The 11,265-nt window shown below is 37.8% G+C and overlaps 1 long non-coding RNA gene across 1 annotated transcript; it reads left to right on the top strand.

Moving 5' to 3' along the window:
* The first annotated feature begins 5,768 nt into the window (after positions 1 to 5,768).
* LOC113779257 lies at positions 5,769 to 7,460 on the top strand. Its single transcript, XR_003469462.1, has 3 exons — positions 5,769 to 6,125; positions 7,269 to 7,356; positions 7,449 to 7,460. It is a non-coding gene; the product is annotated as an uncharacterized LOC113779257 (long non-coding RNA).
* Positions 7,461 to 11,265: the final 3,805 nt, after the last annotated feature.

Genomic DNA, 11,265 nt, shown 5'->3' with positions numbered 1-11,265 from the left:
GAATTTTTCTGATTTTTCGAGAGAATCTTTTTCAAAAATAATTTGCCCCAGTGTAGGGCCCTTTTCCTCTTCTTGCTTCTTTCTCTTCGACATCGACCTTCTACAACTCAGAAGCTTTTCGTCGACTTCAACTGTGAATACCTGCACAGGGGGCTTATATGCACTCAAATTTACAAGAAAAAGGCAGCGTGATTGATTTGAAAATCTTGCTTGACTCTTTGATGAAATCCTCAAATGGACTATAAAAATTTGCCCCAGTGTGGGCTTATTTTGTGAAATCTTGGAAATAAAAATTTTGCCCCAGTATGGGCCCATTTGATTGCAAAAAATTGGTTTGGATGTCTCTCCATTTATTTGAGCAAAGTAAGAAACTGAACGTCTTGCTTAAAACCACACAGAAAATTTCATGATGAATTTCTCAAAATAATGCCAAATTACAAGAGACTTCTTCCTTACCTTAGCATCGAAGCTTTGGGTAATGGGCGTTATTTCTGATTTGGAAATGGGAGGTCAAGATTTGTCTTATTCATGTGCTCAGATGGTATGTAATCCCTTCAACACCACATCTTAATGAAAGCAAAGAGTTTGTCACCCTTATTTCTTAAGAAAACTTAGTCAACGTATAAGCTTCATGGGCTTGCAAAATTTTGGGTAGAAATGATAGCTAAACATGTGAAATCTGGTTATACCCTTATGATCATGAGTGATCGATGGATTTTTATGAGCATAATCCTCACTTTGGATTGTCACGAAGGAATAAGTCAACGATGGACTTTATTAGCTTGTAATTTGGCTTGAAAACGATAGCTAAAGAAATAATTTTCAAAGGACATTGCACCGAAGATCGCATTTTTCAACACTGCCCTCATCTGGACTCCAGATTCTTGGACTTTGTTTAACTTTTTATCATCACCCAACAGGGTCTTTCAGCATCAAATCTTTTTGCACCTTTCTTTTGCATTCATTTCGCTCATTTTTCTTTTCTTTTTCCCCCTTCGCGGGGTTTCACATGAAGAGCAGTGTCAACCTCACACCTAATCAATTCAGAATACAGCTAAAATTTTCCGGCATCAGAAATTTTCTTGACAGGGCCATTGCAAAGAACAGGAGTCAGGACTTTCGGCTTTGTAATGGGGTCAGGTGGGGTGCTTAGAAAAGTTAAGGCTTGAAAACGGATTTCAAAAGTGGTTTGAAGAATCTGAGATCGCATTGTTGCGCCAAACCCTATTTTAGGGTAAAATCAGAATTTGCCTCGGTTTTTGCTCAATTGAGGCTTTTCACTTTCATTTCCTTTTTCCTTTTGACTTTTCGGCCTTTTGCCATTCTTTTGAACTTTCATAAAATTTGCCCCAGTTTATTTTTGAACTGAGGTTCTCTTTTCTTCCTTTGTTTTTGATCTTGTTGCTTTTCACTTTTCACTTCTTGAAATTTTCTTTTCAACTCAAACTCGCCCCCAGTGTGGGGTTTGCGATTCTCAGGGTTCGCCAAACGAAGTATTTTATTCTGAAGGCTCAAAAGGGATAACTAGAGATAGAATGCTTGATTGGAAAAGAAGAGGGCCTGACTTTTATTCCATTCCTTACAATAACTCTGAAAGGAAACATTCATTAATGGGAAATTTTAGCATGTATCTGAATTAACTGATTGAGGAAAACCCTTGTTCATCCATATTTGTGAAACATAGGCGATCCACGCGGACAAATCTCTTCCTTTTCTCCTTTTTTTCAGAATTCGGAACCCAAGTGGAGTCAAATTTCCCCAATTTGCAGTTCCCTCCTTATTCGAGCATTTTTGCTTTTCCCCTTTTCTTTTTCTTTTTTTAAAATTTCCCAATCTCCCTCCCCAATGCGGGGTACGATCATAAGTGCATTCGAAAAGAACCACCTATTTTGGCTCAAATGAGGACGCAAGGGATAAATGGTGTTTAGATTGAAGAAATGATGGCCAATGCATCATTCTTATACTTCATGACAACCAAAGTAACGAAATGGTTATTGAAAATCCATTCCCTTTTTGATATTTGAAAATTTTCCAATATAGGGTAGTGATCATCAAGGCGCTCATTTGAAATGAAATTATTCTTTTAAAAGCTCAAATGGGAGAGCAAATGATAAAATGTGTATAGATAAAGAAACGAATGCTCAAAGTATCATTCCAAATTTTCAAAACAAACAAGAATAATGCACATTTTTGCTTTCACTTAGATGTGAATTGGATCTGGTTAAACCAATAGGCATTTTTCAAGCAAGGATGGCCCCAATTTATCAATCAATGTGACTGATTTTATTTTGGGGTCAAATGAAGGAGAAAAGGAATCTCATAGGGCCTTTTGAGTGACCTCTTTTAATTCTGAACACTCTTATTGTGAATTTTCAGGCCGGAGGTTGAAAAAATCCCAATTTAGTCTTATTTCTTAAAATTCATCATGAAATCTCCAATGAATAAGAATAAAGAATGAAATGTACATAAATATACACAAAACAATGATTGTCCAAAAATTTTATTGCTGAAAAAGTTTGAAACAAAATTTCTCATTCAATTACGATACAAATGAGGATAGAAAACTTCTAAAGAGCTCCACATATATATCCTTTTTGTCTTCATTTCTTTTGACACAAAAATATATTAACAAGTCAAATATACAGAATTTTCCTTGAAAGCGATTATGAAATCTCTTAGAAGCTCTCAGCCTAGAGCTTTCAAATGGGTCTTTCATGTTTCCATTGTTGGATCTGCCCAAGAATCAATATAGGAAAATATTTCCATCTTATTGAAACATTTTTTAATGAATGCAGGGGAGGGGGAAAACAAAAGAAAAATACCCAAAGTTAGTAATCAAAACCATAAAATCGGTATGCATGCCCTATGGGGGAACCCTTTTATGCCAAGGGTAGGCCTAGCATGAAAATGCAATCCTCTAGGGTAGGCACCATACAATACCTGATGAATCCGATCAACCGCTAGAGTGAAAAATGATTTGGAAAAATTTGGCCAATTGAAGTGAAAAGAGACATTTGTCCTAAAATGAGGGAAAAGTCCGAATGGATTGCTACTTTGATCGACGCATGGAATAATGTGTAAAAGAGGTTGCAATGTCTCAATTAATTTATTCGGTGACCCTTAGACTTAAACCCTAAAAAGGGAAAAAAGGGGTCAAATAGATTGGATAAAATTGATGATTTATTTAAAAATGACCAAGTTGCCCTAAAAATAGGTAAACTGGTCAAATGAATTAAATGAAATTTGATTTATTCAAAAATTGATCGAATCACCCTAAAAAGGGTAGATTGGTCAAATGAATGAAACTTGATTTATTCAAAATCGATTCGATTGCCCTAAAAATGGGTGAACTGGCCAAATGAATGAAAGAGAGATTGATGATTTATGCAAAAATCGACCAAATCACCCTAAAAGGGTAAATTGGTCAAATGAATTGAATAATTTTTCAAAAATCGACCGGATGACCCTAAAAAGGGTAAATTGGTCAAATAAATGCCTCAAAAATCGACCGGATGACCCTAAAAAGGGTAAATTGTCAAATGAATGGTTTATTCAAAATTGATTATAAATTGATAAAATGGATCGATTGAATCGTCCGGCCATTGGTGGCTTCAAAAAAAATAGTCTATGAGCCTTCCAAAATCACGATTTGGCCTCAATTTATCGTCTCAACAATGAGGAATCATTTGTGAATTTTCTTCAAATTAATGTCCTTTTACGCAAGGGAATTTTACCAATTAGGTTTAAAAATGGCCAAAAAGTGATTATCAGACGCTCATATTCTAACGTGCAAAAGTTGCTTTATTCTCTTCAAAAAGATCGAATCCTTACCTTACCTTGTGCACTACCCCTTCGGATGGTACGAGAAAGGTAAACGTGCAAGTCTCATTGGATTATATATCCGAGACATAAGGTAGTTTATTTCTAACGTGGGATCCCCTAAATGGCATTCCCTTCTAGGGTTTATGCATGATGCCAGTTTATTAAAGCAGTAAAACATGCAATTTGAAATGACATAAAAGGACCTTTTATACGCCAAGGTAGGCTTAGAATGCCATGCAATTATTAATCTATGAATGCAATATACCAAAAATCTTTAAACGTGCAATAACCTATCTACGAGGGTAGGTTCTAAAAGAAGGTCATGTCAGACCTCTTATTTGCTAGGGTTTGTGAATGCAATGGGGACACAAAATCAAGAAAAGTTAGTTCAGCCAAGATAAATACACATAACACATTGTAGCAACGAAATCAACACAAAGAAATAAAGCAATAAAAGGAAGAAAGGGGTTGGACCCCTCCCCTCGTGAATCGTGTCCTTAATTTAGGGTAAGGTCGACTCTACCCTAGGCAATTCTAATATGGATGCATGAGGTTGGGGTTCGTTAATGCATCTAGACTTGATAAGCTCAGGTCCTCGAGCCTTCAGACTTAGAAACCAAGGGTCATCAATCCCAAGGTTCTTTGTCGGTGGCTCGAGCGATTCCCCAAACACCGCTACGCACACATCGTGTCACGGCTACGTGTTTGAGTGAATCTATCAGCACCTCAATCTTCGACCAAAAGCTAAAGGCTATCAACCAATAGCTTTAAGCGGAAGATTGAGTGACCCATCAGATCGTGCTACACACACATCGTGTCGTGATCACACGTCCAAATGGGTCACCTAATCCTAGTAGGGTGGAGTGGCGTGACAAGCCACTAAAAGAAAAATAAATGAGGGGTATAAATAAAAGCATATGCACGTATGCTTGTGCTCGCTTGGAGGGGAGGGATCAAGAACCAACGCAAGGCTCTAGGGTGATGTCCCCCACCCAAATGCAATGCAAGCGCGAGATAAACAAACATTCATCCAATTAATCAATCATACATTCGTGAGCGATGGAGTAGTTTGATACGCGCAAAATGCAAAAATCCTAACAAAAGGAAAAATGCAACCCTAAGCATCCAAATGTAATATATAAGAAAGTTAAAAGAAGAAAAAGGTTGATTAAATCAAATTTGCTCGGACTCTCAAACGTCCCCAGTGGAGTCGCCATCTGTCGCGCCCCATTTTTTGATAAATAAATAAATGGTTTTAAAAAATGTATTTGTGATTGGAAAATGAATTGTGATTTAAAAGAAAAATGGGTCTAAATGGGGGTTTGAGAATGCGACGATTTGACCCAAAATTTATAGTTTAAAAAGGGTTTTAAAAAATTGGAGTCGCCACTTGGCAATGAGTTAAGGTGTAACAAGTCACCTAAAAATGAATTTTTAAAGAAAAACATAGGGAAAAGTTAGTAAGAAACCCCTTTTAAACGACTCCTTAGTCCACGGTAAAACCAGCGAAAAAGTTCGGAGCCACATTTGACGAAGGGGAAGGCAAGGATAAAAAATCCAAGGTAGGGTTGTTGGTGAGCCGAGCTACTCGCGAGTAGCTCGCGAGTAGCTCGGTCAACAACTCGACTCGAACTCGGGTTGACCGAGTTCGAGTCGAGTTTCGAGTAACTCAACTCCAAATCGAGTCGAGTATCGAGTCCCATTTTCCGAGCTCGTGGCTCGTCGAGTAGCTCGACAAGCCAGAGTTAATTAAATAAAATATTTATAATTTAAATAATATATATTTATTATAATTATAAAATGACTATTATGGGTATAAGTTATATGAAATTTACAATATTACCTTCTTTATAATAAAATCCTATAATGGCAAAAAAGTAATAACATAATTGTAAAAAACACTAAAAAGAAAAAATGTCTAAAAAAAAAGGAAGAAAAGACTTTCTTCCTTCTCTCAGTTCTCTGTGCCGACTGTGCGACTTTCTTCTCTGTTCGAAGCCTAGCAAAAAAATTCACTTTACCAATCTACACCCTCACTCCGTTCGTCGCCGACGCCGTTGCTCGCCGCATCTGTGAGACTCCATCGCCATCGCCATCGCCATCGCCTTAACAAGTCCCAAGTCCCAAGTCCCAAATCGAAGCTGCTCTCTGCCTCTCCGGCCTCCGCCAGTCCGCCGCGCTGTACGTCTCCTGTCGGCTGTGTCCTGCCATGCTGGTTCATCGCTGCCGAGTGTCGAAGACGAAGCACCAAGATCTCACTAGTTCATCGCTGGTTCATCACTGCTCATCTCTGGCTCACTTAGGTAAGTGCTCCTCTGTTTTTGGCTTTGTGTCTCTGGCATTAAAATGGGCCAAGATCGACTAGGAAACTTGTTATCCTGAATTGATAAGGGGACGAAATCTGAGCTTCCAATTGCAAACTCTAACTGTTGTAGTAGTTTAGATTAGGTGTGATATAACAAAAGCTTTGTATTTTATACACAAGAAGCTCTCTCCAGTTGTGCAGCCTTTAAAAGTTAAGGCCTTGGGGAAAAATTCCACCTTTTACCCGTTAGAAAGATTGGCCTCATGCTTTTGAATATACATGCCGCATACGTTGATTGAGCTGAATGTCTTGGTTTCTGATCATTTTTGGGCTAGTTATTGCTTTAATTTGAGTGAGAATCCGGCAAAATTTTAATGCCCATTTACTGTTCGACAAAATGCTTGATTGAAAGTTTTAGTTGAAGGGTGATTGGTCTGCATTTTTGCACATGAAAAATACTGGCCAAGTCGGCCAGTTCACTTCCTCGCATCTAAGAATTTTTGGTGTGTTGATGTCTTACATTTTTCTGCTCCTTATGCTTCCGGTCGAGTGAATTCGAATTGATGTTATGAGAGGGAGTGTTGTGAGTCTCATTGTTTGTTGGAATGGTTAGAAATTGAAGCCAGATTTCTGGTTGCTGTCTTGCTGAATGGTAATTGATATTTGCTCGTTGGAGAAGATGATCACTTGTCCAAAATTGCAATTTCAGTCCCTCCGTTTTCTTTTTGTTTAGTGATTTGGTCCTGTCTTTTCCTGAGCTTCATATTTGCCTCCAACACCATCATAAGTCCCTTAATTAGGTCCCTGCTTTGTTGCATTTTAATCCCTCAAGTCCCCCTTGTTCACCGTAGCCTCAAAATTTGGAAAAATCAAATCCATTTTGCCTTTCTTGAGCTTAATCCTATGTTTGCCTATTTTATATGACTTTTTGGGATAAATTAATTCTTGACTTTAGATCATAATTGTGGCTTAATATTTTTTGTTAATTTGTTTATGTTATTGGGTTTAGTATTATGGTTTAAGTTTTTTGGGTAATTATATTTGATTAGGCTTGTAAAAATTCTTTTTCTTTTTCTGCTCCTTCTTAGACCACACTTTGCTGTTTTGGATGTCTTACTACCTTCATGCCTTCTGAATCCAGTCGGGCAGAATCTTTGTCAAGAAAATGCAAAGTGGCACTAGACATTCAACGAGTTGCTCAAGATTAGAAGGCAATGTCGAAGGAGTTGGTAAGCTAAATGTATAATATGTTGGGCAGTTTTTTTGAGGTGATATGCTGGTACTAATGAATGTTTATATTCACTTTATGGGTAAATTGTAGGTATGGCAATTAGGGGTGTTAAAGATGCTAACTGTGGGAGGTAGAATGTGGATACTTTTAGTTGTATTTGTATTGATGAATCATGGATTTTATGCCTCATTTACTCCAGCTGATAGCTACTTGCTTGCCTTTGAATCTTCCCAAAACATCACCTTTGATCTGTTTTTTTCGTCAAATCGAGTCAAAAAGCTTGATAAGACTCGACTTGATAAGGCTCGATTAAAGATCGAGCCTTATCGAGTCGAGTCTCGAGCCTGAGGAAATTCTTCGAGTCGATCTTCGAGTATCGATTTTCTTGGCTCGATCGAGCTCGAGTCGAGCTCGAGCCTCTGTGTGTATGAGTCGAGTCGAGCTCGAGTATAGTGATACTCGAGCTCGACTCGGCTCGATTACATCCCTAATCCAAGGCACCCCTTCGACCTAGCCAAGGCTAGTTGCGTGATTTAATCAAAGATTTTCTTGTTTTAACCAAAGAATTTATTACATTTGGATGCACTACATGAATGCAAACCCTAGACCTAGGGGTATTGGGGGAAATTTCCCTTCAAAGGTTGAGTGGTGCCAATCACATTAATTGTGAAGCCCAATAACAATCCTTTGAAAAAGTCACGAATAATGCGAGTGGGATGCAAATGAATGGAATGCATGTATGCAATGTGAGGACATGAGTTTGAAAAAGTAATGAAAGAAAATAAATATGTAAATGAAAATGTGCACGTGAGTGGGCAATGTACGGTATGTGAAATGATAATATGAAGTGCATGTGTGCAAGTGATGATAAAAGTGTTCGTGTGCAAGTGAAGAAACACAAAGGTGTACGTGTGCAAAATGGGAGGAAAAATGAAAGTGTGATGAGGGTATAAAATGGTAGAGTGGATTTAAAAATGCATGAGCCTAGGGAATTCATGCATATTGGGTACGGGGAGACCTAAATCGTGACTCAATTTGCCCTTTTATAGAGGGAATACAAGCGTGCTAAGGCGTAGAAAAAGCCACACTCGTCTATATCCCATATTTAAGGGGACTCTCAAGCAAATGAACCCTATAACTAGCATGGAATGCAAAAATCCTAAAATGGAGGGAAAAGGGGTTCGAGGGGCATGCAAAATGATAAAACTAAGAAAAATGCATGACATGTAGTGAACATGCAAATATGCACTATCGAAAGGGACGGCCTATTGGGTCTAGCGTTGGGCTAGCCCTTTCTATGAATTCCTACTAGCATTGGACTAGTGGAAACGGAACAAGGAACCACAACTAGCGTTGGACTAGTGCGGTAACGGGAAAAAGGGGCCACAACTAGCATTGGACTAGTGTGGTGACGTCCATTCATCCATCAAATTCATTCATGACTATAAAAGCGAGTAGACATGCAAAACACATAGCACATAACACTTAGCATGCTCGACTAGATGCAAAGTCCTAATAAAGCAATTAAACATGTAGCAACGAAGGCAAACAACCAAGGGGAAGGGGAAATGGACCAAATGCTCTCCGAGCCCTATCTATTACAAGCCAAGAGGTGTACACATACCCCATAAAGAATAACTTAAATAAAAAGCAAAAGTACATGACATAAATGAAAGGAATTAAAGAAAAAACAGGGGAAGCAAGTAGACATGCAATTTTCACGTAGCACGTTGGATCACATAGGAGAGACAAAAAAGATAAAAGAAGTTATACCTCCCTTGAGTTGATGCCTTAAATTGAGTGAAACCACTTATTTACCCTCCAAAAATAATAAATGAGTCAAGGTACCAATTTATTTATCAAATAATCATAAAAAATAAAATGGCAAACTTGAAATTGAATCAATTGAATCATGTAAGCAAACAACATTCAAGAAGTCAAAAGAAGAAAGGACTTGATTGCAAAAATAAACAAAGTTTTGGGGTCAAAATTAAAGAAAAATAAAGTTCAGGGACCTATTTGCAATTAAATTAAGGACCGAATTGAGAGAAGTTGAAAATATCCAGGGCCACAGTACAGTCAAGGAAAAATTCAGGGACTGATTTGCAAAATCGTTTTCTGGTTTCTTAATGGACCAAACGATTGGGCCTTTGTATTTATTTTGTGGGCCAAGACTTATCAAATCCAATAGAAAATCCAAGGCAAATGGAATGGGCTAGTCCACTATTCTGACCCCAAAAATAAACCAACAAACTGGTGGGCTTTAATCCTCCAGCCCAGGACGAACCCAAATGAAAGAAAACCAAACCCAGTTCCAAGTAGCCCAAACAAATAGCCAAACCCAATTCCTCTTTTGTTTTACCAAAAACCCAACAAAGCTAATAGGTCTAATTTCATTCCAAAATCCGGGATTAATTATTTTAAAAGCATACTTAAAACAACAAAAAATAATAATAATAATAATTAAGCTTGAAAGGGGGTAAAAATGATTATTTTACAGAAGTTTTCGGGCCTTAGTGAAATTACTCAAAGATTTGGGGGTCAAAACGTGATTTGTTAAACATTTTCATACCAGCTCACGATGCATCTTCTTCTTCTTTGTTAGTTTTTTCCTGCTGTAATTTCTACGGCAACTTAGCGACATCACCTCAAGATTTCAAGCCCAAGTGCACGATACACATATACCCAAATCGCCGACAAAGCCAATCCAATATTATGCAAGGAATTCCGACAAGACAGATTGCAAAACAAATGGACAGATTGCAGGCATTGGAAGAAAAGAAAAAGCCGCAGGAACACTAAAAGAAACAAGACCCAGGAACAAAACAACAAAAAAAAGCAAAATAAAAGCGAGATGAGTTGGGACATTATTTTGGGATGGTACCTGATGAAGGCTTTTTGTTGAATCGAAATCCAAACAGGAAACGCGCGAAGGAGTCGTTTGGAGCTGATTCGTTGCAGCTTTTGACATGGAACAGGGAGATGGGATCAACGACTTCAGGTCCAAATTCGAGGGATCTCCTGATGTTATTTCTCCAAGATCTCTGAACGGAAATCTCTCTCCTGATGTCACAGAGTATGCAGAAGCTAACAGCTTGGTGAATGATGCCTCGATGGATAAAATCTTCGCTCAAGAAAGCTGGATGATCAGCCTTTTCCAAGGAAAAACGCAGCTTGCATTCTCCCTCTTGCTCTCGTTTCTTCTGTTTTCTTTTTTTTTTTTTTTTTTTTTTTTTTTAGCCCAGCCGCCAACCTCAGCTCTCTCTATTTCTTGGTTTTTCCTCTCACCGAAGCTCCCTGTTTTTCCAGATTTTTTCCCTTTTTCTGTTGTTTCTTTTTTCTATCCCTTGTTTCTCTGTTTTTTCCCCATTTCCTCTGCTCTGTTTTTTTTTTTTTTTCTCCCCTCTTTTGCCGAATCCTCTCCCCTGTTTTTCTTGCTCTCGTTGAAAACCTCCCCCCTTTTTCTGTTTTTCTCTCATCCGTGGCCTCTTTTCTTTTTTTTCCTTCCAATTTTCAAACCTCCCTTCTAAGCTAAACAAGTGTCCTCCTAAATGTTGTGTTGTCAATTAAACAAAAGGGACACTTGTCCCTCAAATTCCTTAACCACTTGTCCCATGATTGTTTTGTACACTTGTTCAACATGCACACTTCCACCTATTTTTGCCATTTTCATTCTTTTTCTTTCATTTTCCATTTTTTCCTTTTTTTCTTTTTTTTTTCAAAAATAAATTAACAAAAATAAACAAAAATGCCAAAAGATTGAATTTGAACGTATTTTTGTGAACAATTTTCCTTTTTTCTCTTTTTTCATGATTTTTCCCATTTTTTCTTTTTCATGATTTTTCCACGCTAAAACTTAAAAATAAAACAAAAACTAGAAACTAACTAAAAAAAAACTAAAAAGCAA

This window comes from Coffea eugenioides, chromosome 8, assembly GCF_003713205.1.
Source record: "Coffea eugenioides isolate CCC68of chromosome 8, Ceug_1.0, whole genome shotgun sequence".
NCBI lineage: Eukaryota > Viridiplantae > Streptophyta > Magnoliopsida > Gentianales > Rubiaceae > Coffea > Coffea eugenioides.
The sequence above is the reverse complement of the archived record's forward strand: the minus strand, read 5'-3'. Positions and strand labels throughout refer to the sequence as shown.